The 27270-nt window shown below is 34.1% G+C and overlaps 1 protein-coding gene and 1 pseudogene across 7 annotated transcripts in view; one reads left to right on the top strand and one right to left on the bottom strand.

Annotated features, from left to right (window-relative positions):
- LOC137239477 (ADAMTS-like protein 3) overlaps positions 1 to 27270 on the bottom strand; it is a 1132820-nt gene that overhangs the window by 836113 nt on the left and 269437 nt on the right. Inside the window, exon 1 of one of the 7 annotated variants that reach the window (XM_067764813.1) lies at positions 8767 to 8837. The exons of the other annotated variants lie outside the window; for them this stretch is intronic. The gene's annotated coding sequence lies outside the window, so the exon portion shown is untranslated. Of the gene's footprint in view, positions 1 to 8766; positions 8838 to 27270 lie in introns of those variants that run through there. 7 annotated transcript variants of the gene reach the window in all.
- LOC137241481 (NADP-dependent malic enzyme-like) lies at positions 14 to 6614 on the top strand (annotated as a pseudogene).

Below are 27270 nucleotides of genomic sequence, written 5' to 3'. Positions count from 1 at the left end.
CACTCAGCCTTTTGAATCTTTTCGGCGAGTCGAATCGCCGCCGAGCAATCATCTTTGCCATCGCAAACGCAAAATCAGCAGCAAATAATATTGTCGGTTAAGAAGGAGAACAAAGAAGATAATAACCAATTACCACCATTATTATCCTCCAAAGCCCTACAGGAATTAAATAACAAGTTAGATATTTTAAATAGCTACAACAATAGCGTACAAAAGCAACAACAAAGAAATTATAGCATAATGAGTGAAGCAAAGGAAAATTTCCAAAGTTCAAATTGTGTACAAAATTTAGGTAAAACCGATGATGGCGAAGTGCCCAGCAAAATTAGTGGGTTAGAGCGTCTGCATAGCAAAAAGTTCAATAAGGGTTTGGCATTTACCGTTCAAGAGCGTCAAATACTTGGCTTTCAAGGCTTATTACCTGCCGTTGTGAAAACTGAGGAAGAGCAGGTGAAGCACGCGCTAATTCTGCTCGAACGTTTGGAAAATGATTTGGACAAATATATGTACCTCTCCGGTTTGGCCGAGCGCAATGAGCGTTTATTTTACAAAGTGATGTCATCTGATATTGCCAAAATGAAGAGGCATCATATACACCCTCAGTTGGATTGGCGTGTCAAAAGTTCAGTTTGATATACCAACATCCGAAAGGTCTCTATATTACGATCAAGGATAAGGGACATGTTTACGAAGTGCTTAAGAACTGACCCGAAACCGATATCCGCACTATCGTCGTCACCGATGGTGAGCGTATTCTTGGTCTTGGCGATTTGGGTGCAAATGGCATGGGTATTCCTGTTGGTAAATTGGCGCTGTATACCGCTTTGGCCGGCATCAAGCCCAGTCAATGTCTACCCATCACATTGGATGTGGGTGCATACACAAAGCATTCTCGATGATCCCCTATATATTGGTTTACGTCACAAGCGCGTTACTGGTCAGGAATATGATGACTGTTTTGAGGAATTTATGCAGGCTGCAGTACGTCATTGCGGGCGTCAATGTCTTATACAATTTGAAGATTTTGGAAATAGTAATGCATTCCGTCTATTAGACAAATATCGTGATCATTATTGCACATTCAACGATGACATCCAGGGTACAGCATCTGTTGCCGTTGCTGGTACTTTGGCTTCATTACGTTTAACCAAAACAACACTCATGGAAAACAAAGTTCTGTTCTTCGGTGCTGGTGAAGCGGCTTTAGGTATTGCAAATCTCTGCAAGATTGCAATGATGAGAGCAGGACTCTCAGCCGAAGAGGCACTCGTTCGTATTCGGTTAGTTGATAGCCGTGGTTTAGTTGTTAAAAATCGGCCAAGTGATGGTTTAACAGAACACAAACTACATTTTGCGCATGAGCATAAACCTGTCGATACTCTACTCGAGGCTGTACAAAAGATCAAGCCAACCATGTTGATGGGAGCTGCTGCTGTTGGGGGTGCATTTACTCCAGAAATTCCTCGTTTAATGGCGGAATATAATGATAAACCCGTGATCTGTGCGCTCTCGAATCCCACCAATAAAGCTGAGTGCACAGCTGAGCAAGCTTATGTCAATACGGATGGTAGAGCTATTTTCTCGTCTGGTTCACCTTTCGCGCCTGTTACATACAAAGGCAAAACTCTTACTCCGGGTCAGGGTAATAATTCGTATATTTTCCCTGGTATTGCATTGGGTGTAATCGCTGCTGGCGTCAAAACCATTCGTGAAGAATGGTTGGATGGTTGACTGAATAATGACCATTCCACCTGTTGAAATTTTACTTCTCTTTGAAGATCTTATTTTGTATGAGATATGAATCAGAAACGATTATTTAGGCATAATCACATTTAAGATACATCTGTTCGCATAGTCATATATGTAGATAATCCTATATATTTGTACCTTTATATGTGCGGAAATAGATATGAAGCTTACAAACGCTGATCTTTCGTTTACAAAATGTTTGAAGGAAAACGCAACATAATCGAAATTTTTTTTTTTTTTTTAGCAATGCATTTGATTTTTATTTAGAAAACTAAATCATCAACAAGTATTCGGTCTCGACGCTTGCGAAATGATTATTGAAGAAGATTAAAATTATTGTTAATATTGAAAACGTTTTCACTTCGTTTCTTTTATAAACTTGAAGTTTTTTTTCCAAAACATTAAATAAGGGTTTGTTGGGCTTTAACGCATTAAGATTGAATTGTATTAGTAGTAGGGTTCTGTTGGCTTCGTACGGGGTGAACGAGAGCTGGGTTAGGCGGGTTGTTGGCCTCGTTCGGGGTGAACGAGAGCTGGGTTAGGCGGGTTGTTGGCCTCGTTCGGGGTGAACGAGAGCTGGGTTACGCGGTTTGTTATAACGGGTGGGAGTTACAAGTCTCCCTGACTCTCACTGGAGGGTGGTAGTAGGACCAATTTCGTGATTGGTCTGGTGGTTTGTCCCCTTGCCGTATCCAGTTCGACGACTCGAACTCGGTTATCGGGGCCATAATGAAGGTTGGCTATCCGACCTAGTCTCCATTCGTTGGGGGGCAGATTATCCTCCTTAATGACGACTAGGTCTCCCTGTTTGAGGTTTGATTGTGGATGCTTCCACTTAACGCGCTTCTGCAATTCGGTGAGATACTCCGTTTTCCACCGTTTGCAGAAGGTTTGATGCAGCGCCTTGAGTTTTTCCCATCGATTGACGAGTGATGCGCGATTCTCGCTGACGTCGATCTCGGGTGGCGCTAGTAGGTGGCCCCCGACTAGGAAGTGACCGGGGGTAAGTGGCTCCAGGTTGGACGGGTCATTTGAAGATGGGCTTAGGGGTCGGGAGTTGAGACAGGATTCAATCTTACACAGGAGGGTGCTAAACTCCTCGAGAGTAAATTTATGATCCGATGCGATCTTTTTGAAATGAGTTTTGAAACTCTTGACCCCCGCTTCCCACAGCCCGCCCATATGAGGAGCAGCTGCTGGTATGAAATGCCATGTCAGGGTTTGGTGGGCATATTTAGAGAGGGTTTGGTTGCGCGCATCAACGAGGAATGCCTTGACCTCTGAGCGGAGAGCCCTTGACGCGCCGACAAAGTTCGTTCCGTTGTCGGAATAGAGGTTTTTCGGGCATCCTCGTCTGGCGACAAACCGGCTAAATGCTGCGAGAAACGCGGCGGTGCTGAGGTCGCTAGTCGCCTCCAAGTGGATCGCCTTAGTCGCAAAGCAGACGAATAGGCAGACGTATCCCTTAGACATGCGGCATCCTCGTCCGCTGTATGACTTGATGTCAAACGGTCCGGCAAAATCCACCCCGGTGTTGGTGAATGCCCGAGAAAAGGTAGTACGTTCCGCAGGGAGAATTCCCATGAGTTGCGTCGGGGAACGTTTGCGGAATAGCGTACAGGCCTTGCAGTTGTGAATGATGGATCGGATCATGTTTTTGACCCGAGGTATCCAATACTGCGTGCGTAGGAGCCGCAGCATTAGTTGGTTTCCGCCATGTATAGAAATGGTGTGGACAAACTGGACTAGGAGACGGGTGAGTCGGCAGGCGTAAGGGAGGATTATCGGGTGACGCTCGTCGACGGGAACGTCCCTGGATGCGTTGAGACGACCCCCACCCGAAGGACACTATCTTCGTCGATAAAGGGGTCTAGGGAGAGGATCTCGCTTTTGGCCGCGATGGGTTTTCTAGCTCTCAGAGAGCTTATTTCTTCGGCATAGTGGTTTGTTTGGGATATCCTGATGAGGCGGCTAGTCGTAGCCTTGATTTCGTGAGGCGAAATCTGGTGCGACTCTGCTTTAAAGGACGGTTTGCTTTTTGGATGGGTTCTATTGGCGAATCTTATAATGTAGGAGATTACCCGCAACGCCCTTGATAGATCGGAAAAGCGATCAAGAATATCCTCCCTATTGTTGATGTTTGTTGCTGCATGCACTTGTACTCGTTTTTCTTCGATGTTTGTGTGGTACTCCTGTTCGCCTTGAGATGGCCATTTTGCTTTGCCCTCTTGCAGCCAAGAAGGTCCCTGCCACCACAAAGAGTTGTCGACTAGGTCCGTGGCTGGAAGTCCTCTGCTGGCTAAGTCCGCTGGATTTGATGCGGACTCGACATGATGCCATGCTTTCGTTCCTACCTTCTCCACGATTTTTGTCACCCTGTGAGCTACAAATGTTGACCAGGCACACACACGGAGGTTTTCGAATCCATGCTAGGACGATGGTTGAATTTGTCCATAGGTGAATGTTAAATGTGCCTAAGTTCAGGTTCTCCATCACAGTTTCCAAGGTCTCTGCCAACAAGACGGCACCGCATAACTCCAATCGTGGTAATGAAATTGTTTTCACTGGTGCCATAAGTAGACTAACGTAGATCCTATCGTTGATTTTAGCTCGCACGTAAACCGTAGCCGCGTAGGCTTTTTCGGACGCGTCACAGAAGCCGTGAATTTCGATGTCGTTGGTTGGGGTGAAGTGCACCCACCGAGGTATACGAATCCGGTTAATGGCAGGATACTCCTGCATAAAGGTTTGCCACCGATCTAGAGTGATTGTGGATATCGGTTCATCCCAATCCGTCCCCTCCAGCCAAATGTTCTGCATTAATATCTTGGCTACGATGATAACTGGAGCAAGCCAGCCTAACGGGTCGAAGAGTTTGGCGATGGCCGATAGGATCGCCCTCTTTGTTAAGATATCCTGGTTTTCGATTGGTTTCGCTGTGAAATAAAAATAGTCGGAATGCGCGTTCTAACGGATTCCTAGGGTTTTTACCATGCTCGCGTCCTCGAACTCCAGAAAGTCTTCCGTAAGCCTGTGAGGTTTGGGTATGCCCTGTAGTATCCTACTGCAATTAGAGGTCCACTTTCGCAGAGGGAATCCTGCTGACTTTAATGCAGCTGTGATTTCATCGCGAGCCGCGATTGCTGCGTCGATGCTATGCCCCCTGCAAGGACGTCATCGACGTACATACTGTTTCGCAAGATGTGCGCTGCGGTTGGCAGAGATGCCTCGACGTCATCTGCAAGTTGATGTAGGGTTCTGATCGCTAGATAGGGGGCACAGTTGACCCCAAAGGTTACCGTGTTGAGCTCAAACACGCTGACAGGGTCCTCTGCTTTGAGTCGAAAAACTATTCTTTGGTATTGGGTTTGATTTTCCTTTACCCAAATTTGCCTGTACATCTTCTCAATGTCGCTGTTGAAGACGTACTTGTAGAATCTCCATCGGAGGAGCAGTATTGTTAAGTCGGATTGAAGTACTGGGCCGGTTCGTTCAGGCTTGTGCCATTGGATGTCGGGCACGACGCGTTGAACACGACTCTCACTTTAGTCGTTGTACTCTCCTCTTTAATAACCGCATGATGCGGCAAGAAGTAGCAATCAGATGTTTGTGGTGGTACTACGGTGTGCATCTTAGACATGTGCCCTAACGTGACGTATTCTGTCAGTACCCTATTGTATTCCGTCTGTAGGGCCGGTGTCTTGGCTAGGCGTGTCTCGTTCCGATAGAACTGAGAGCAGACGCTCTAAAGAGATGGGCCCAAACAGAGCGTTTTTGGGAAATCTTGTTTAAGTGGAAGGGGGACGGTATATCTTCCATCTGAATTCCTTTCCGTCGTGTTCTTATATAGTGCCTCGCAATAAGCATTGCCTTCCGTCAGGGCTTTTTTTGTTGGTATGTTTTCAATTTCCCAGAAAGCTGTTAGTTGCTTGTCTAGGCTAATTTCGTTGAAAAAGGATACCCGCGTATTGGTTGGGTGAGGTGCATCTGCACGACCGGTTAAAATCTAACCGAAGACGGTTTCTTGGGCGAGAAGCGTATTTAGAACGTTCTTCCGTATACCGTTTAGTATTATCTGCGGATAAATGTCGCCTCCAAGTATGAGATCGACTGGTTCATTAATGAAGAACCTTTTATCCGCCAGAATCAGATCAGGGAACGCTTGCCGAGTCGTTGCGCTCACTTGGCAAGTCGGAAGGTCCCCTGTTAATTGAGGCAGGACTAGGGCCACTGTATTGATGCTTACTGAGGGGTCTGTAAGCGAACCTAAGTTAATCGAACATGATTCCTTTACCTGTGCAGATGGTGTATTGTTTATTCCTGACACTTGCACATGCAGGCGTTTGGACGGAAGGTTTATTCGCTTCTTTAGTCTTTCAGTTATGAAAGAGCATTCGGACCCAGAGTCTATCAGCGCTCTGGCGGGAAATTTCACTCCATTATAGTGTATATTAACACGTGCTGTTCCTAATAACACCCCTTTAGTGGTGTTAGCATGACACGAAGAGACGTTATTAGCATTATCTTGTCTTTTTTCAGACTCCATCCTTGCCCTAGACTGTTGTGAGGTTGAAGGTGTATTGTCGGTGGCGTTTTGAGTCCACCTTTGAGGAGTTGTCTTTGGCTGTGGTGTCGGAAGATGGAGCAAGGTGTTGTGCCTTGCGTGGCACGTGCTGCAATTAAATTGGCTAGAGCATCGTGTCACGGTGTGTCCACCCGACAGACAATTCAGACAGTAACTATTGTTTTTGACAAATTCTATTTTTCCTGATGTAGACAACCTACGGAATTTTTGGCAATTTCGTAATTTGTGCTCCGTACTGTTGCACATCTTACAGGCTGATTTGGGTACGCTGGCTTGGTAAACCCCAAGTTTTGTAGAATTTTCCCTAGAATTCGAACTCTGACTTTTGGGTGTTTTTGTTGTTTTATTACCCCTAAGATCGGAAACCGTCTCTAATGTCTGGAAGCGATTGGACAGGAATTTGTCCATTTCCTCCCATTTCGGGATATCTGTCTTCCGTTCTACGGTCTGTTCCCAAAGAGCCAATGAAGATTCAGGGAGTTTTGTGGAGCATAAGTAAGTTATGATTGCGTCCCAATTTGTGATGTCAATATTATGACATTGTAGCGCGGAGATGCAATTGTTGATCTCCCGTTGCAATTTTTTGATTGAGGTTCCACACTCCTGTTCGACTGCCGTCAGATTAAATAAGAGTTTAAGTTGGGTGTTTACTAGGATACGTTTATTTTCGTACCTGTTGCTTAAGTTTTTCCAGGCGGTTGCAAAACCCTCGTTTGTTAACGAGCACCTGCCCACTATTTCTTTTGCCTCCCCTTGCGTTTTTTGTTTCAAATAGTATAATTTCTCGACATCTTTCAGATCGGTATTGTGGATGTATATCGCCGTGAACATATCTCGAAAAGCTGGCCAGGAGAGGTAGTCGCCTTTAAATACATCGGTGTCACAAGGCGGCAGCCGCATTTTATGTCCACGGCGCGAGGAGTCTTCCTCCTTTGCTTCATCTTTCGCCGGCTGTGGTGATAGCTTCGGCTTCAGCCGCCACAGCGGACATGCATTGTAGGTAGCATGCGAAGCAACTTTTGTTCTTTCTTCTTAACGAGCTGAGGTCCTCTTTGGACAGCTCAGGATTGCCGAGAAGACTTTCATATGTGGACTTGGTCTTCTTCCATAGTGCCCTTAGCTCCTCTTGCAGTAGTGCAAGGGTGTGCTTGTTCCGGGATTCGGCCGGGGCAGAGTTGAAGTCTTGTTCAAACTCCACTATGGAATCAGCCAATCTAATATAAGTCTCCATTGATTTTATTAATTTGAATATTTTGTCTCTTTGAAGGTGTCGAGCTCGGAGGTAAACGACTTAGTGGCTTTGGTGTAAATGCAACCACAACAAAAAATTATAAGAGTGTTTTCGTTTTTGCTGTGATTGCGCTGTATAAGTAAAAGCTTTAAGAACACACGAATTCTGGTCTGATTGAATGTGTTAACACAGATAGCAATCTTATGTGAATAGTGATAAGCAAAAATTTAATCAAATGTAAATTTTGCCGTGTATGTAATGTGGCCAGTGATATGAACCACTTATAGAAATCCCGACGAGGATTTAATGTGTCTACAGTGATGTGCAATGCAGAGAAGAGAATTCGTCTGCAAATATTTAATGTGTCTAAACGGGTGTGTTGGACACAGATAGAAATATTCTCTAAAAAACTTAGCGTGTTTAAAAAAAGTAAACGCAGATGGTAATCCCAATGTGGATATAATGTGTAATGTTTGAACCACAGATAGAAATCCCGACGAGGATTTAATGTGTACACAAGTGAAAGTGAAACACAAATAGAAATCCTGACGAGGATTTAATGTGTATACAAAAAGGTGTTATGTGAACGTTGATGAGTATCGCCGAGTAGCCAACCAGGGTATCTTTCCCAATATAAATAAGAAAATAAATGTGTTTATCCAACTTAATGTGGACAACTGCACTTTTAATTATTTATTATAAGAATGCTGAAAACATACAGCTATCGTTTTTATATTATAAACGATCAGTATAAAATTGTGTTTGTGACCAATTGTGATGAGCCACTAGCCACCCAAAGTAGTGATACTTTTTGGCTTTTGGTAATATTTCAGCTCGCAAACTGATTACTAAAGTGAATTCTGTGATAGACAAGCTAAGGCTATCAACCAAGTGAAATTATGGTTCCTGACTAGGAAGTTTGTCAATGTATGTGACGATGAGGGGGTACAACACAGTGCAGTGATGAGTGTGAAAAAAAACTAAAAAAAATTCACTAACTGTCTGCCTTGAGCGGTGTCGAGTAACCCTTACCACGGGTGGGGGGAATTACCCGATCGTCAAAAGGCGATTGGTGTGTTTAAAACCACGAAATCAAACAATTTCGCTTGCTTTGCCTTTTTGTCTATCACGGAATGCACCTTCCGTACGTAAAACCACGTAAATAAAAAAAAAAATTTTGTGCAACCAAGCAACCACGTACCTTGTGTTTTTAGTTGATTGATGTGATAAATGGACTGTATGCGATAATAATGGACTGTATGTGATGTAGATGATGTGATGAACTGAGTAATGTGATGAGGTGATGTGATTCTAATGGATGCGATATATTATATTGGATGTTGTGTGATGAAGCTAATGGACTGTATGATATAATGGCTTGTATGTGATGCTGGATGGATGTGATGATTTTAATGTATGTGATATCGAAGATGCTTTTATTCGTTTTAGCTGTCTGATGTGATGATTTGTGGCTGTATGTTACTGTATGACTGTAAGATGTGATGCTATATTGTGATGATTTAATGGACTGTATGTGTGTGTGAATGTTTTGTGAGATGACGAGTTGGTATTTGTATTAGTTTGTTTTCTCGGTGGTTTTCGATGATTTTAATATTGTAATAACCTCCTTCAAACTGTTATGTTTTCTCCAAAATGCGAATATTTCCAATAAGAAAAATTTAAAAAAGGTGCTGTTTTTGCTTGGGATTTTGACGTATGCGTCTGTATATTACTTTCCTCGGCGCGTAAGGACCAAATGTTTGCGGGGCAGTGTGGACCCGGGGAAGTCGGGCGTGTGCGTCGCAAATAAAAAGAAAGCAAAGAAAAGAATTAGAGCGAGTAATGACAAATGTATTCACGTTATAAACAATATAAATTCTCAGCTTTATTTATTATCAAAAAGAGAATTGCTTCACAAACCAATTCGAAAATTCAATGATCTTAAAGTTGTTTATTACACATTCATGCACGGCAAATATTAATAATATGACGACCGCAAATTGTTGGATAAATTACAATTCAAAATAGAAATATTGGTGGCTGATTGCCAGACAATTGCCAAGTGCAAATTCTAATGTTAAAATCGCAATTATTAAAAAGAATCACAATAGCAAAGTGCGATTATAGCGTAAATTATATGCACAAACTATGAAAAGATACGTAATATGATAACTCACCTGTGAGATAGCTGCTGGCTCGTGAACGTTCCAAAATAGAAAGAAAGATTTAAAAACGAAAAAGGTCCGCACCACCTGCCGATAGCTAACTTTCGTCGAGTTTTTCCCCTTTGAAGTTAGCGCTCGGCAGGGGTGGGCCGTTACCGGTAAATAATAATATTGCCAAAAAATGTGCATTAGGGTGGTAGCGAATATTTAGGCTGGTGGCCTAAACAACATATAAACAAATCCAATGGAAATTTACTGTTGAAAAAGCCAAATGTTTCAAAATATTTACGTTGTGCCTATTTCCTGAAATGTAGAAGTCTCTACTTATTGTAAAATATCACATGGCATTTCTCAGTTCAATAGCACAAATTAACTCAGCAAACATATAAACAAATCAAATGGAAATTTACTGTTGAAAAAGCCAAATGCTTCAAAATATTTACGTTGTGCCTATTTCCTGAAATGTATAAGTCTCTACTTATTGTAAAATATCACATGGCATTTCTCAGTTCAATAGCACAAATTAACTCTGCAAACATATAAACAAATCAAATGGAAATTTACTGTTGAAAAAGCCAAATGTTTCAAAATATTTACGTTGTGCCTATTTCCTGAAATGTAGAAGTCTCTACTTATTGTAAAATATCACATGGCATTTCTCAGTTCAATAGCACAAATTAACTCTGCAAACATATAAACAAACCAAATGGAAAATTACTGTTGAAAAAGCCAAATGTTTCAAAATATTCACGTTGTGTCTATTTCCTGAAATGTAGAAGTCTCTACTTATTGTAAAATATCACATGGCCTTTCTCAGTTCAATAGCACAAATTAACTGTGTAAACATATAAACAAATCCAATGGAAATTTACTGTTGAAAAAGCCAAATGTTTCAAAATATTTACGTTGTGCCTATTTCCTGAAATGTAGAAGTCTCTACTTATTGTAAAATATCACATGGCCTTTCTCAGATAAATAGCACAAATTAACTGTGTAAACATATAAACAAATCCAATGGAAATTTACTGTTGAAAAAGCCAAATGTTTTAAAATATTTACGTTGTGCCTATTTCCTGAAATGTAGAAGTTTCTACTTATTGTAAAATATCACATGGCCTTTCTCAGTTCAATAGCACAAATTAACTGTGCAAATATATAAACAAATCAAATGGAAATTTACTGTTGAAAAAGCCAAATGTTTCAAAATATTTACGTTGTGCCTATTTCCTGAAATGTAGAAGTTTCTACTTATTGTACAAATATTAGCCATTCTAAATTCAATAGCACAAATTAGCTGTGCAAACATATAAACAAATCCAATGGAAATTTACTGTTGAAAAAGCCAAATGTTTCAAAATATTTACGTTGTGCCTATTTCCTGAAATGCAGAAGTCTCTACTTATTGTAAAATATCACATGGCCTTTCTCAGTTCAATAGCACAAATTAACTGTGCAAGCATATAAACAAATCAAATGGAAATTTACTGTTGAAAAAGCCAAATGTTTAAAAATATTCACGTTGTGTCTATTTCCTGAAATGTAGAAGTCTCTACTTACTGTACAAGTATCAACCTTTCTCAATTCAATAGCGCAAATTAACTGTGCAAATATATAAACAAATCAAATGGAAAATTACTGTTGAAAAAGCCAAATGTTTTAAAATATTTACGTTGTGCCTATTTCCTGAAATGTAGAAGTTTCTACTTATTGTAAAATATCACATGGCCTTTCTCAGTTCAATATCACAAATTAACTGTGCAAATATATAAACAAATCAAATGGAAATTTATTGTTGAAAAAGCCAAATGTTTTAAAATATTTACGTTGTGCCTATTTCCTGAAATGTAGAAGTTTCTACTTATTGTAAAATGTCACATGGCCTTTCTCTGTTCAATATCACAAATTAACTGTGCAAATATATAAACAAATCAAATGGAAATTTACTGTTGAAAAAGCCAATTGTTCCAAATTTTACGTTGTGCCTATTTCCTGAAATGTAGAAGTTTCTACTTATTGTACAAATATTAGCCATTCTCAATTCAATAGCACAAATTAGCTGTGCAAACATATAAACAAATCCAATGGAAATTTACTGTTGAAAAAGCCAAATGTTTCAAAATATTCACGTTGTGTCTATTTCCTGAAATGTAGAAGTCTCTACTTACTGTACAAGTATCAACCTTTCTCAATTCAATAGCGCAAATTAACTGTGCAAATATATAAACAAATCAAATGGAAAATTACTGTTGAAAAAGCCAAATGTTTTAAAATATTTACGTTGTGCCTATTTCCTGAAATGTAGAAGTTTCTACTTATTGTAAAATATCACATGGCCTTTCTCAGTTCAATATCACAAATTAACTGTGCAAATATATAAACAAATCAAATGGAAATTTATTGTTGAAAAAGCCAAATGTTTTAAAATATTTACGTTGTGCCTATTTCCTGAAATGTAGAAGTTTCTACTTATTGTAAAATGTCACATGGCCTTTCTCTGTTCAATATCACAAATTAACTGTGCAAATATATAAACAAATCAAATGGAAATTTACTGTTGAAAAAGCCAATTGTTCCAAATTTTACGTTGTGCCTATTTCCTGAAATGTAGAAGTTTCTACTTATTGTACAAATATTAGCCATTCTCAATTCAATAGCACAAATTAGCTGTGCAAACATATAAACAAATCCAATGGAAATTTACTGTTGAAAAAGCCAAATGTTTCAAAATATTCACGTTGTGTCTATTTCCTGAAATGTAGAAGTCTCTACTTACTGTACAAGTATCAACCTTTCTCAATTCAATAGCGCAAATTAACTGTGCAAATATATAAACAAATCAAATGGAAAATTACTGTTGAAAAAGCCAAATGTTTTAAAATATTTACGTTGTGCCTATTTCCTGAAATGTAGAAGTTTCTACTTATTGTAAAATATCACATGGCCTTTCTCAGTTCAATAGCACAAATTAACTGTGCAAGCATATAAACAAATCAAATGGAAATTTACTGTTGAAAAAGCCAAATGTTTAAAAATATTCACGTTGTGTCTATTTCCTGAAATGTAGAAGTCTCTACTTACTGTACAAGTATCAACCTTTCTCAATTCAATAGCGCAAATTAACTGTGCAAATATATAAACAAATCAAATGGAAAATTACTGTTGAAAAAGCCAAATGTTTTAAAATATTTACGTTGTGCCTATTTCCTGAAATGTAGAAGTTTCTACTTATTGTAAAATATCACATGGCCTTTCTCAGTTCAATATCACAAATTAACTGTGCAAATATATAAACAAATCAAATGGAAATTTATTGTTGAAAAAGCCAAATGTTTTAAAATATTTACGTTGTGCCTATTTCCTGAAATGTAGAAGTTTCTACTTATTGTAAAATGTCACATGGCCTTTCTCTGTTCAATATCACAAATTAACTGTGCAAATATATAAACAAATCAAATGGAAATTTACTGTTGAAAAAGCCAATTGTTCCAAATTTTACGTTGTGCCTATTTCCTGAAATGTAGAAGTCTCTACTTACTGTACAAGTATCAACCTTTCTCAATTCAATAGCACAAATTAACTGTGTAAATATATAAACAAATCAAATGGAAAATTACTGTTGAAAAAGCCAAATGTTTCAAAATATTTACGTTGTGCCTATTTCCTGAAATGTAGAAGTCTCTACTTATTGTAAAATATCACATGAACTTTCTCAGTTCAATAGCACAAATTAACTGTGCAAACATATAAACAAATCAAATGGAAATTTACTGTTGAAAAAGCCAAATGTTTCAAAATATTCACGTTGTGTCTATTTCCTGAAATGTAGAAGTCTCTACTTACTGTACAAGTATCAACCTTTCTCAATTCAATAGCGCAAATTAACTGTGCAAATATATAAACAAATCAAATGGAAAATTACTGTTGAAAAAGCCAAATGTTTCAAAATATTTACGTTGTGCCTATTTCCTGAAATGTAGAAGTTTCTACTTATTGTAAAAATATTAGCCATTCTCAATTCAATAGCACAAATTAGCTGTGCAAACATATAAACAAATCCAATGGAAATTTACTGTTGAAAAAGCCAAATGTTTCAAAATATTCACGTTGTGTCTATTTCCTGAAATGTAGAAGTTTCTACTTACTGTACAAGTATCAACCTTTCTCAATTCAATAGCACAAATTAACTGTGTAAATATATAAACAAATCAAATGGAAAATTACTGTTGAAAAAGCCAAATGTTTCAAAATATTTACGTTGTGCCTATTTCCTGAAATGTAGAAGTCTCTACTTATTGTAAAATATCACATGACCTTTCTCAGTTCAATAGCACAAATTAACTGTGCAAACATATAAACAAATCAAATGGAAATTTACTGTTGAAAAAGCCAAATGTTTCAAAATATTTACGTTGTGCCTATTTCCAGAAATGTAGAAGTTTCTACTTATTATTCAAATATCAACCTTTCTCAATTCAATATCATAAATTAACTGTGCAAATATATAAACAAATCAAATGGAAATTTACTGTTGAAAAAGGCAAATGTTTCAAAATATTTACGTTGTGGCTATTTCCTGAAATGTAGAAGATCTACTTATTATTCAAATATCAACCTTTCTCAATTCAACAGCACAAATTAACTGTGCAAATATATATACAAATCAAATGGAAATTTACTGTTGAAAAAGCCAAATGTTTCAAAATATTTACGTTGTGCCTATTTCCAGAAATGTAGAAGTTTCTACTTATTATTCAAATATCAACCTTTCTCAATTCAATATCACAAATTAACTGTGCAAATATATATACAAATCAAATGGAAATTTACTGTTGAAAAAGCCAAATGTTTCAAAATATTTACGTTGTGCCTATTTTCAGAAATGTAGAAGTTTCTACTTATTATTCAAATATCAACCTTTCTCAGTTCAATATCACAAATTAACTGTACAAATATATAAACAAATCAAATGGAAATTTACTGTTGAAAAGCCAAATGTTTCAAAATATTTACGTTGTGGCTATTTCCTGAAATGTAGAAGTTTCTACTTATTGTACAAATATTAGCCATTCTCAATTCAATAGCATAAATTAACTGTGCAAACATATAAACAAATACAATGGAAATTTACTGTTGAAAAAGCCAAATGTTTCAAAATATTTACGTTGTGCCTATTTCCTGAAATGTAGAAGTTTCTACTTATTGTACAAATATTAGCCATTCTCAATTCAATAGCACAAATTAACTGTGCAAACATATAAACAAATACAATGGAAATTTACTGTTGAAAAAGCCAAATGTTTCAAAATATTTCGTTGTGCCTATTTCCTGAAATGTAGAAGTTTCTACTTATTGTACAAATATTAGCCATTCTCAATTCAATAGCACAAATTAACTGTGCAAACATATAAACAAATCCAATGGAAATTTACTGTTGAAAAAGCCAAATGTTTCAAAATATTTACGTTGTGCCTATTTCCTGAAATGTAGAAGTTTCTACTTATTGTACAAATATCAACCTTTCTCAATTCAATAGCACAAATTAACTGTGCAAATATATAAACAAATCAAATGGAAATTTACTGTTGAAAAAGCCAAATGTTTCAAAATATTTACGTTGTGCCTATTTCCTGAAATGTAGAAGTTTCTACTTATTATTCAAATATCAACCTTTCTCAATTCAATAGCACAAATTAATTGTGCAAATATATAAACAAATCAAATGGAAATTTACTGTTGAAAAAGCCAAATGTTTCAAAATATTTACGTTGTGCCTATTTCCTGAAATGTAGAAGTTTCTACTTATTATTCAAATATCAACCTTTCTCAATTCAATAGCACAAATTAACTGTGCAAATATATAAACAAATCAAATGGAAATTTACTGTTGAAAAAGCCAAATGTTTCAAAATATTTACGTTGTGCCTATTTCCTGAAATGTAGAAGTTTCTACTTATTATTCAAATATCAACCTTTCCCAATTCAATAGCACAAATTAACTGTGCAAATATATAAACAAATCAAATGGAAATTTACTGTTGAAAAAGCCAAATGTTTCAAAATATTTACGTTGTGCCTATTTCCTGAAATGTAGAAGTTTCTACTTATTATTCAAATATCAACCATTCTCAATTCAATAGCACAAATTAACTGTGCAAATATATAAACAAATCAAATGGAAATTTACTGTTGAAAAAGCCAAATGTTTCAAAATATTTACTTTGTGGCTATTTTCTGAAATGTAGAAGTTTCTACTTATTATTCAAATATCAACCTTTCTCAATTCAATAGCACAAATTAACTGTGCAAATATATAAACAAATCAAATGGAAATTTACTGTTGAAAAAGCCAAATGTTTCAAAATATTTACGTTGTGGCTATTTCCTGAAATGTAGAAGTTTCTACTTATTATTCAAATATCAACCTTTCTCAATTCAATAGCACAAATTAACTGTGCAAATATATAAACAAATCAAATGGAAATTTACTGTTGAAAAAGCCAAATGTTTCAAAATATTTACGTTGTGCCTATTTCCAGAAATGTAGAAGTTTCTACTAATTGTAAAATACCACATGGCCTTTCTCAATTCAATAGCACAAATTAACTGTGCAAATATATATACAAATCAAATGGAAATTGACTGTTGAAAAAGCCAAATGTTTCAAAATATTTACGTTGTGCCCACTTCCTGAAATGTAGAAGTTTCTACTTATTGTAAAATACCACATGGCCTTTCTCAATTCAATAGCACAAATTAACTGTGCAAATATATAAACAAATCAAATGGAAATTTACTGTTGAAAAAGCTAAATGTTTCAAATATTTACGTTGTGGCTATTTCCTGAAATGTAGAAGTTTCTACTTATTATTCAAATATCAACCTTTCTCAATTCAATAGCACAAAGTAACTGTGCAAATATATATACAAATCAAATGGAAATTTACTGTTGAAAAAGCCAAATGTTTCAAAATATTTACGTTGTGCCTATTTCCTGAAATGTAGAAGTTTCTACTTATTATTCAAATATCAACCTTTCTCAATTCAATAGCACAAATTAACTGTGCAAATATATAAACAAATCAAATGGAAATTTACTGTTGAAAAAGCCAAATGTTTCAAAATATTTACGTTGTGCCTATTTCCAGAAATGTAGAAGTTTCTACTAATTGTAAAATACCACATGGCCTTTCTCAATTCAATAGCACAAATTAACTGTGCAAATATATATACAAATCAAATGGAAATTGACTGTTGAAAAAGCCAAATGTTTCAAAATATTTACGTTGTGCATACTTCCTGAAATGTAGAAGTTTCTACTTATTGTAAAATACCACATGGCCTTTCTCAATTCAATAGCACAAATTAACTGTGCAAATATATAAACAAATCAAATGGAAAAATACTGTTGAAAAAGCCAAATGTTTCAAAATATTTACGTTGTGCCTATTTCCTGAAATGTAGAAGTTTCTACTTATTGTAAAAATATTAGCCATTCTCAATTCAATAGCACAAATTAACTGTGCAAACATATAAACAAATCCAATGGAAATTTACTGTTGAAAAAGCCAAATGTTTCAAAATATTTACGTTGTGCCTATTTCCTGAAATGTAGAAGTTTCTACTTATTGTAAAATACCACATGGCCTTTCTCAGTTCAACAGCACAAATTAACTGTGCAAATATATAGACAAATCAAATGGAAATTTACTGTTGAAAAAGGCAAATGTTTCACAATATTTACATTGTGCCTATTTCCTGAAATGTAGAAGTTTCTACTTATTGTAAAATACCACATGGCCTTTCTCAATTCAATAGCACAAATTAACTGTGCAAATATATAAACAAATCAAATGGAAATTTACTGTTGAAAAAGCCAAATGTTTCAAAATATTTACGTTGTGCCTATTTCCAGATATGTAGAGGTTTCTACTAATTGTAAAATACCACATGGCCTTTCTCAATTCAATAGCACAAATTAACTGTGCAAATATATATACAAATCAAATGGAAATTGACTGTTGAAAAAGCCAAATGTTTCAAAATATTTACGTTGTGCCTATTTCCAGAAATGTAGAAGTTTCTACTAATTGTAAAATACCACATGGCCTTTCTCAATTCAGTAGCACAAATTAACTGCGCAAATATATATACAAATCAAATGGAAATTGACTGTTGAAAAAGCCAAATGTTTCAAAATATTTACGTTGTGCCTATTTCCTGAAATGTAGAAGTTTCTACTTATTGTAAAATACCACATGGCCTTTCTCAGTTCAATACACAAATTAACTGTGCAATTATATAAACAAATCAAATGGAAATTTACTGTTGAAAAAGCCAAATGTTTCAAAATATTTACGTTGTGCCTATTTCCTGAAATGTAGAAGTTTCTACTTATTGTAAAATACCACATGGCCTTTCTCAGTTCAATAGCACAAATTAACTGTGCAAATATATAAACAAATCAAATGGAAATTTACTGTTGAAGAAGGCAAATGTTTCACAATATTTACATTGTGCCTATTTCCTGAAATGTAGAAGTTTATACTTATTGTAAAATACCACATGGCCTTTCTCAATTCAATAGCACAAATTAACTGTGCAAATATATAAACAAATCAAATGAAAATTTACTGTTGAAAAAGCCAAATACTTCAAAATATTTACGTTATGCCTATTTCCACTAATTGTAAAATACTACATGGCCTTTCTCAATTCAATAGCACAAATTAACTGTGCAAATATATATACCAATAAAATGGAAATTGACTGTTGAAAAAGCCAAATGTTTCAAAATATTTACGTTGTGCCTATTTCCAGAAATGTAGAAGTTTCTACTTATTGTAAAATACCACATGGCCTTTCTCAATTTAATAGCAGAAATTAACTGTGCAAATATATATACAAATCAAATGGAAATTGACTGTTGAAAAAGCCAAATGTTTCAAAATATTTACGTTGTGCCTATTTCCAGAAATGTATAAGTTTCTACTTATCGTAAAATACCACATGGCCTTTCTCAATTCAATAGCACAAATTAACTGTGCAAATATATAAACAAGTCAAATGGAAATTGACTGTTGAAAAAGCCAAATGTTTCAAAATATTTACGTTGTGCCTATTTCCAGAAACGTAGAAGTTTCTACTTATTGTAAAATACCACATGGCCTTTCTCAATTCAATAGCACAAATTAACTGTGCAAATATATAAACAAATCAAATGGAAATTGACTGTTGACAAAGCCAAATGTTTCAAAATATTTACGTTGTGCCGATTTCCAGAAATGTAGAAGTTTCTACTAATTGTAAAATATCACATGGCCTTTCTCAATTCAATAACACAAATTAACTGTGCAGATATATATACAAATCAAATGGAAATTTACTGTTGAAAAAGCCAAATGTTTCAAAATATTTACGTTGTGCCCACTTCCTGAAATCTAGAAGTTTCTACTTATTGCCTTTCTCAATTAAATAGCACAAATTAACCGTGCAAGTATATAAACAAATCAAATGGAAATTTACTGTTGAAAAAGTCAAATGTTTCAAAATGTTTACGTTGTGCCTATTTCATGAAATGTAAAAGTTTCTACTTATTGTAAAATACCACATGGCCTTTCTCAATTCAATAGCACAAATTAACTGTGCAAATATATAAACAAATCAAATGGAAATTTACTGTTGAAAAAGCCAAATGTTTCAAAATATTTACGTTGTGCCTATTTCCAGAAATGTAGAAGTTTCTACTTATTGTAAAATACCACATAGCCTTTCTCAATTCAATAGCACAAATTAACTGTGCAGATATATATACAAATCAAATGGAAATTTACTGTTGAAAAAGCCAAATGTTTCAAAATATTTACGTTGTGCCCACTTCCTGAAATCTAGAAGTTTCTACTTATTGCCTTTCTCAATTAAATAGCACAAATTAACTATGCAAGTATATAAACAAATCAAATGGAAATTTACTGTTGAAAAAGCCAAATGTTTCAAAATATTTACGTTGTGCCCACTTCCTGAAATCTAGAAGTTTCTACTTATTGCCTTTCTCAATTAAATAGCACAAATTAACTGTACAAGTATATAAACAAATCAAATGGAAATTTACTGTTGAAAAAGCCAAATGTTTCAAAATATTTACGTTGTGCCTATTTCATGAAGTGTAAAAGTTTCTACTTATTGTAAAATATCACATAGCCTTTCTCAGTTCAATAGCACAAATTAACTGTAAAGATATATACACAAATCAAATGGAAATTTACTGTTGAAAAAGCCAAATGTTTCAAAATATTTACGTTGTGCGCACTTCCTGAAATCTAGAAGTTTCTACTTATTCCCTTACTCAATTAAATAGCACAAATTAACTGTGCAAGTATATAAACAAATCAAATGGAAATTTACTGTTGAAAAAGCCAAATGTTTCAAAATATTTACGTTGTGCCTATTTCATGAAATGTAAAAGTTTCTACTTATTGTAAAATATCACATAGCCTTTCTCAGTTAAATAGGACAAATTAACTGTAAAGATATATACACAAATCAAATTTAAATTTACTGTTGAAAAAGCCAAATGTTTCAAAATATTTACGTTGTGCGCACTTCCTGAAATCTAGAAGCTTCTACTTATTGCCTTTCTCAATTCAATAGCACAAATTAACTGGGCAAATATATAAACAAATCAAATGGAAATTTACTGTTGAAAAAGCCAAATGTTTCAAAATATTTACGTTGTGCCCACTTCCTGAAATCTAGAAGTTTCTACTTATTGCCTTTCTCAATTAAATAGCACAAATTAACTGTGCAAGTATATAAACAAATCAAATGGAAATTGACTGTTGAAAAAGTCAAATGTTTCAAAATATTTACGTTGTGCCTATTTCATGAAACGTAAAAGTTTCTACTTATTGTAAAATATCACATGGCCTTTCTCAGTTAAATAGCACAAATTAACTGTGCAGATATATACACAAATCAAATGGAAATTTACTGTTGAAAAAGCCAAATGTTTCAAAATATTTACGTTGTGCCCACTTCCTGAAATCTAGAAGTTTCTACTTATTGCCTTTCTCAATTCAATAGCACAAATTAACTGGGCAAATATATAAACAACTCAAATGGAAATTTACTGTTGAAAAAGCCAAATGTTTCAAAATATTTACGTTGTGCCTATTTCCTGAAATGTAGAAGTTTCTACTTATTGTAAAATACCACATGGCCTTTCTCAGTTCAATAGCACAAATTAACTGTGCAAATATATAAACAAATCAAATGGAAATTTACTGTTGAAAAAGGCAAATGTTTCACAATATTTACATTGTGCCTATTTCCAGAAATGTAGAAGTTTCTACTAATTGTAAAATACCACATGGCCTTTCTCAATTCAATAGCACAAATTAACTGTGCAAATATATATACAAATCAAATGGAAATTGACTGTTGAAAAAGCCAAATGTTTCAAAATATTTACGTTGTGCCTATTTCATGAAATGTAAAAGTTTCTACTTATTGTAAAATATCACATGGCCTTTCTCAGTTAAAAAGCACAAATTAACTGTGCAGATATATACATAAATCAAATGGAAATTTACTGTTGAAAAAGCCAAATGTTTCAAAATATTTACGTTGTGCCCACTTCCTGAAATCTAGAAGTTTCTACTTATTGCCTTTCTCAATTCAATAGCACAAATTAACTGGGCAAATATATAAACAAATCAAATGGAAATTTACTGTTGAAAAAGCCAAATATTTCAAAATATTTACGTTGTGCCTATTTCCTGAAATGTAGAAGTTTCTACTTATTGTAAAATACCACATGGCCTTTCTCAATTCAATAGCACAAATTAACTGTGCAAATATATATACAAATCAAATGGAAATTGACTGTTGAAAAAGCCAAATGTTTCAAAATATTTACGTTGTGGCTATTTCCAGAAATGTATAAGTTTCTACTAATTGTAAAATACCACATGGCCTTTCTCAGTTAAATAGCACAAATTAACTGTGCAGATATATACACAAATCAAATGGAAATTTACTGTTGAAAAAGCCAAATATTTCAAAATATTTACGTTGTGTCCACTTCCTGAAATCTAGAAGTTTCTACTTATTGCCTTTCTCAATTCAATAGCACAAATTAACTGGGCAAATATATAAACAAATCAAATGGAAATTTACTGTTGAAAAAGCCAAATGTTTCAAAATATTTACGGTGTGCCTATTTCCTGAAATGTAGAAGTTTCTACTTATTGTAAAATACCACATGGCCTTTCTCAATTCAATAGCACAAATTAACTGTGCAAATATATAAACAAGTCAAATGGAAATTGACTGTTGAAAAAGCCAAATGTTTCAAAATATTTACGTTGTGCCTATTTCCAGAAACGTAGAAGTTTCTACTTATTGTAAAATACCACATGGCCTTTCTCAATTCAATAGCACAAATTAACTGTGCAAATATATAAACAAATCAAATGGAAATTGACTGTTGACAAAGCCAAATGTTTCAAAATATTTACGTTGTGCCGATTTCCAGAAATGTAGAAGTTTCTACTTATTGTAAAATACCACATGGCTTTTCTCAATTCAAAAGCACAAATTAACTGTGCAAATATATAAACAAATCAAATGGAAATTTACTGCTGAAAAAGCCAAATGTTTCAAAATATTTACGTTGTGCCTATTTCCAGAAATGTAGAAGTTTCTACGTATTGTAAAATACCGCATGGCTTTCTCAATTCAATAGCACAAATTAACTGTGCAAATATATAAAAAAATCAAATGGAAATTGACTGTTGACAAGGCCAAATGTTTCAAAATATTTACGTTGTGCCTATTTCCAGAAATGTAGAAGTTTCTACTTATTGTAAAATACCAATGGCCTTTCTCAATTCAATAGCACAAATTAACTGTGCAAATATATAAACAAATCAAATGGAAATTTACTGTTGAAAAAGCCAAATGTTTCAAAATATTTACGTTGTGCCTATTTCCAGAAATGTAGAAGTTTCTACTTATTGTAAAATACCACATGGCCTTTCTCAATTCAATAGCACAAATTAACTGTGCAAATATATAAACAAATCAAATGGAAATTGACTGTTGACAAAGCCAAATGTTTCAAAATATTTACGTTGTGCTGATTTCCAGAAATGTAGAAGTTTTTACTTATTGTAAAATACCACATGGCCTTTCTCAATTCAATAGCACAAATTAACTGTGCAAATATATAAACAAATCAAATGGAACTTTACTGTTGAAAAAGCCAAATGCTTCAAAATATTTACGTTGTGCCTATTTCCAGAAATGTAGAAGTTTCTACTAATTGTAAAATACCACATGGCCTTTCTCAATTCAATAGCAGAAATTAACTGTGCAAATATATAAACAAATCAAATGGAAATTTACTGTTGAAAAAGCCAAATGTTTCAAAATATTTACGTTGTGCCTATTTCCAGAAATGTAGAAGTTTCTACTAATTGTAAAATACCACATGACCTTTCTCAATTCAATAGCACAAATTAACTGTGCAAATATATAAACAAATCAAATGGAAATTGACTGTTGAAAAAGCCAAATGTTTCAAAATATTTACGTTGTGCCTATTTCCAGAAATGTAGAAGTTTCTACTTGTTGTCAAATACCACATGGCCTTTCCCAATTCAATAGCACAAATTAACTGTGCAAATATATAAACAAATCAAATGGAAATTTACTGTTGAAAAAGCCAAATGTTTCAAAATATTTACGTTGTGCCTATTTCCAGAAATGTAGAAGTTTCTACTAATTGTAAAATATCACATGGCCTTTCTCAATTCAATAACACAAATTAACTGTGCAGATATATATACAAATCAAATGGAAATTTACTGTTGAAAAAGCCAAATGTTTCAAAATATTTACGTTGTGCCCACTTCCTGAAATCTAGAAGTTTCTACTTATTGCCTTTCTCAATTAAATAGCACAAATTAACCGTGCAAGTATATAAACAAATCAAATGGAAATTTACTGTTGAAAAAGTCAAATGTTTCAAAATGTTTACGTTGTGCCTATTTCATGAAATGTAAAAGTTTCTACTTATTGTAAAATACCACATGGCCTTTCTCAATTCAATAGCACAAATTAACTGTGCAAATATATAAACAAATCAAATGGAAATTTACTGTTGAAAAAGCCAAATGTTTCAAAATATTTATGTTGTGCCTATTTCCAGAAATGTAGAAGTTTCTACTTATTGTAAAATACCACATAGCCTTTCTCAATTCAATAGCACAAATTAACTGTGCAGATATATATACAAATCAAATGGAAATTTACTGTTGAAAAAGCCAAATGTTTCAAAATATTTACGTTGTGCCCACTTCCTGAAATCTAGAAGTTTCTACTTATTGCCTTTCTCAATTAAATAGCACAAATTAACTATGCAAGTATATAAACAAATCAAATGGAAATTTACTGTTGAAAAAGCCAAATGTTTCAAAATATTTACGTTGTGCCCACTTCCTGAAATCTAGAAGTTTCTACTTATTGCCTTTCTCAATTAAATAGCACAAATTAACTGTACAAGTATATAAACAAATCAAATGGAAATTTACTGTTGAAAAAGCCAAATGTTTCAAAATATTTACGTTGTGCCTATTTCATGAAATGTAAAAGTTTCTACTTATTGTAAAATATCACATAGCCTTTCTCAGTTCAATAGCACAAATTAACTGTAAAGATATATACACAAATCAAATGGAAATTTACTGTTGAAAAAGCCAAATGTTTCAAAATATTTACGTTGTGCGCACTTCCTGAAATCTAGAAGTTTCTACTTATTCCCTTACTCAATTAAATAGCACAAATTAACTGTGCAAGTATATAAACAAATCAAATGGAAATTTACTGTTGAAAAAGCCAAATGTTTCAAAATATTTACGTTGTGCCTATTTCATGAAATGTAAAAGTTTCTACTTATTGTAAAATATCACATAGCCTTTCTCAGTTAAATAGGACAAATTAACTGTAAAGATATATACACAAATCAAATTTAAATTTACTGTTGAAAAAGCCAAATGTTTCAAAATATTTACGTTGTGCGCACTTCCTGAAATCTAGAAGCTTCTACTTATTGCCTTTCTCAATTCAATAGCACAAATTAACTGGGCAAATATATAAACAAATCAAATGGAAATTTACTGTTGAAAAAGCCAAATGTTTCAAAATATTTACGTTGTGCCCACTTCCTGAAATCTAGAAGTTTCTACTTATTGCCTTTCTCAATTAAATAGCACAAATTAACTGTGCAAGTATATAAACAAATCAAATGGAAATTGACTGTTGAAAAAGTCAAATGTTTCAAAATATTTACGTTGTGCCTATTTCATGAAACGTAAAAGTTTCTACTTATTGTAAAATATCACATGGCCTTTCTCAGTTAAATAGCACAAATTAACTGTGCAGATATATACACAAATCAAATGGAAATTTACTGTTGAAAAAGCCAAATGTTTCAAAATATTTACGTTGTGCCCACTTCCTGAAATCTAGAAGTTTCTACTTATTGCCTTTCTCAATTCAATAGCACAAATTAACTGGGCAAATATATAAACAACTCAAATGGAAATTTACTGTTGAAAAAGCCAAATGTTTCAAAATATTTACGTTGTGCCTATTTCCTGAAATGTAGAAGTTTCTACTTATTGTAAAATACCACATGGCCTTTCTCAGTTCAATAGCACAAATTAACTGTGCAAATATATAAACAAATCAAATGGAAATTTACTGTTGAAAAAGGCAAATGTTTCACAATATTTACATTGTGCCTATTTCCAGAAATGTAGAAGTTTCTACTAATTGTAAAATACCACATGGCCTTTCTCAATTCAATAGCACAAATTAACTGTGCAAATATATATACAAATCAAATGGAAATTGACTGTTGAAAAAGCCAAATGTTTCAAAATATTTACGTTGTGCCTATTTCATGAAATGTAAAAGTTTCTACTTATTGTAAAATATCACATGGCCTTTCTCAGTTAAAAAGCACAAATTAACTGTGCAGATATATACATAAATCAAATGGAAATTTACTGTTGAAAAAGCCAAATGTTTCAAAATATTTACGTTGTGCCCACTTCCTGAAATCTAGAAGTTTCTACTTATTGCCTTTCTCAATTCAATAGCACAAATTAACTGGGCAAATATATAAACAAATCAAATGGAAATTTACTGTTGAAAAAGCCAAATATTTCAAAATATTTACGTTGTGCCTATTTCCTGAAATGTAGAAGTTTCTACTTATTGTAAAATACCACATGGCCTTTCTCAATTCAATAGCACAAATTAACTGTGCAAATATATATACAAATCAAATGGAAATTGACTGTTGAAAAAGCCAAATGTTTCAAAATATTTACGTTGTGGCTATTTCCAGAAATGTATAAGTTTCTACTAATTGTAAAATACCACATGGCCTTTCTCAGTTAAATAGCACAAATTAACTGTGCAGATATATACACAAATCAAATGGAAATTTACTGTTGAAAAAGCCAAATATTTCAAAATATTTACGTTGTGTCCACTTCCTGAAATCTAGAAGTTTCTACTTATTGCCTTTCTCAATTCAATAGCACAAATTAACTGGGCAAATATATAAACAAATCAAATGGAAATTTACTGTTGAAAAAGCCAAATGTTTCAAAATATTTACGGTGTGCCTATTTCCTGAAATGTAGAAGTTTCTACTTATTGTAAAATACCACATGGCCTTTCTCAATTCAATAGCACAAATTAACTGTGCAAATATATAAACAAATCAAATGGAAATTTACTGTTGAAAAAGGCAAATGTTTCACAATATTTACATTGTGCCTATTTCCTGAAATGTAGAAGTTTCTACTTATTGTAAAATACCACATAGCCTTTCTCAATTCAATAGCACAAATTAACTGTGCAAATATATAAACAAATCAAATGGAAATTTACTGTTGAAAAAGCCAAATGTTTCAAAATATTTACGTTGTGGCCATTTCCAGAAATGTAGAAGTTTCTACTAATTGTAAAATACCACATGGCCTTTCTCAATTCAATAGCACAAATTAACTGTGCAAATATATATACAAATCAAATGGAAATTGACTGTTGAAAAAGCCAAATGTTTCAAAATATTTACGTTGTGCCTATTTCCAGAAATGTAGAAGTTTCTACTAATTGTAAAATACCACATGGCCTTTCTCAGTTCAATAGCACAAATTAACTGTGCAAATATATAAACAAATCAAATGGAAATTTACTGTTGAAAAAGGCAAATGTTTCACAATATTTACATAGTGCCTATTTCCTGAAATGTAGAAGTTTCTACTTATTGTAAAATACCACATGGCCTTTCTCAATTCAATAGCACAAATTAACTGTGCAAATATATGAACAAATCAAATGGAAATTGACTGTTGAAAAAGCCAAATGTTTCAAAATATTTACGTTGTGGCTATTTCCAGAAATGTAGAAGTTTCTACTAATTGTAAAATACCACATGGCCTTTCTCAATTCAATAGCACAAA

The sequence above is a fragment of the Eurosta solidaginis genome, chromosome 2 (assembly GCF_040869045.1).
Source record: "Eurosta solidaginis isolate ZX-2024a chromosome 2, ASM4086904v1, whole genome shotgun sequence".
NCBI lineage: Eukaryota > Metazoa > Arthropoda > Insecta > Diptera > Tephritidae > Eurosta > Eurosta solidaginis.
The sequence above is the reverse complement of the archived record's forward strand: the minus strand, read 5'-3'. Positions and strand labels throughout refer to the sequence as shown.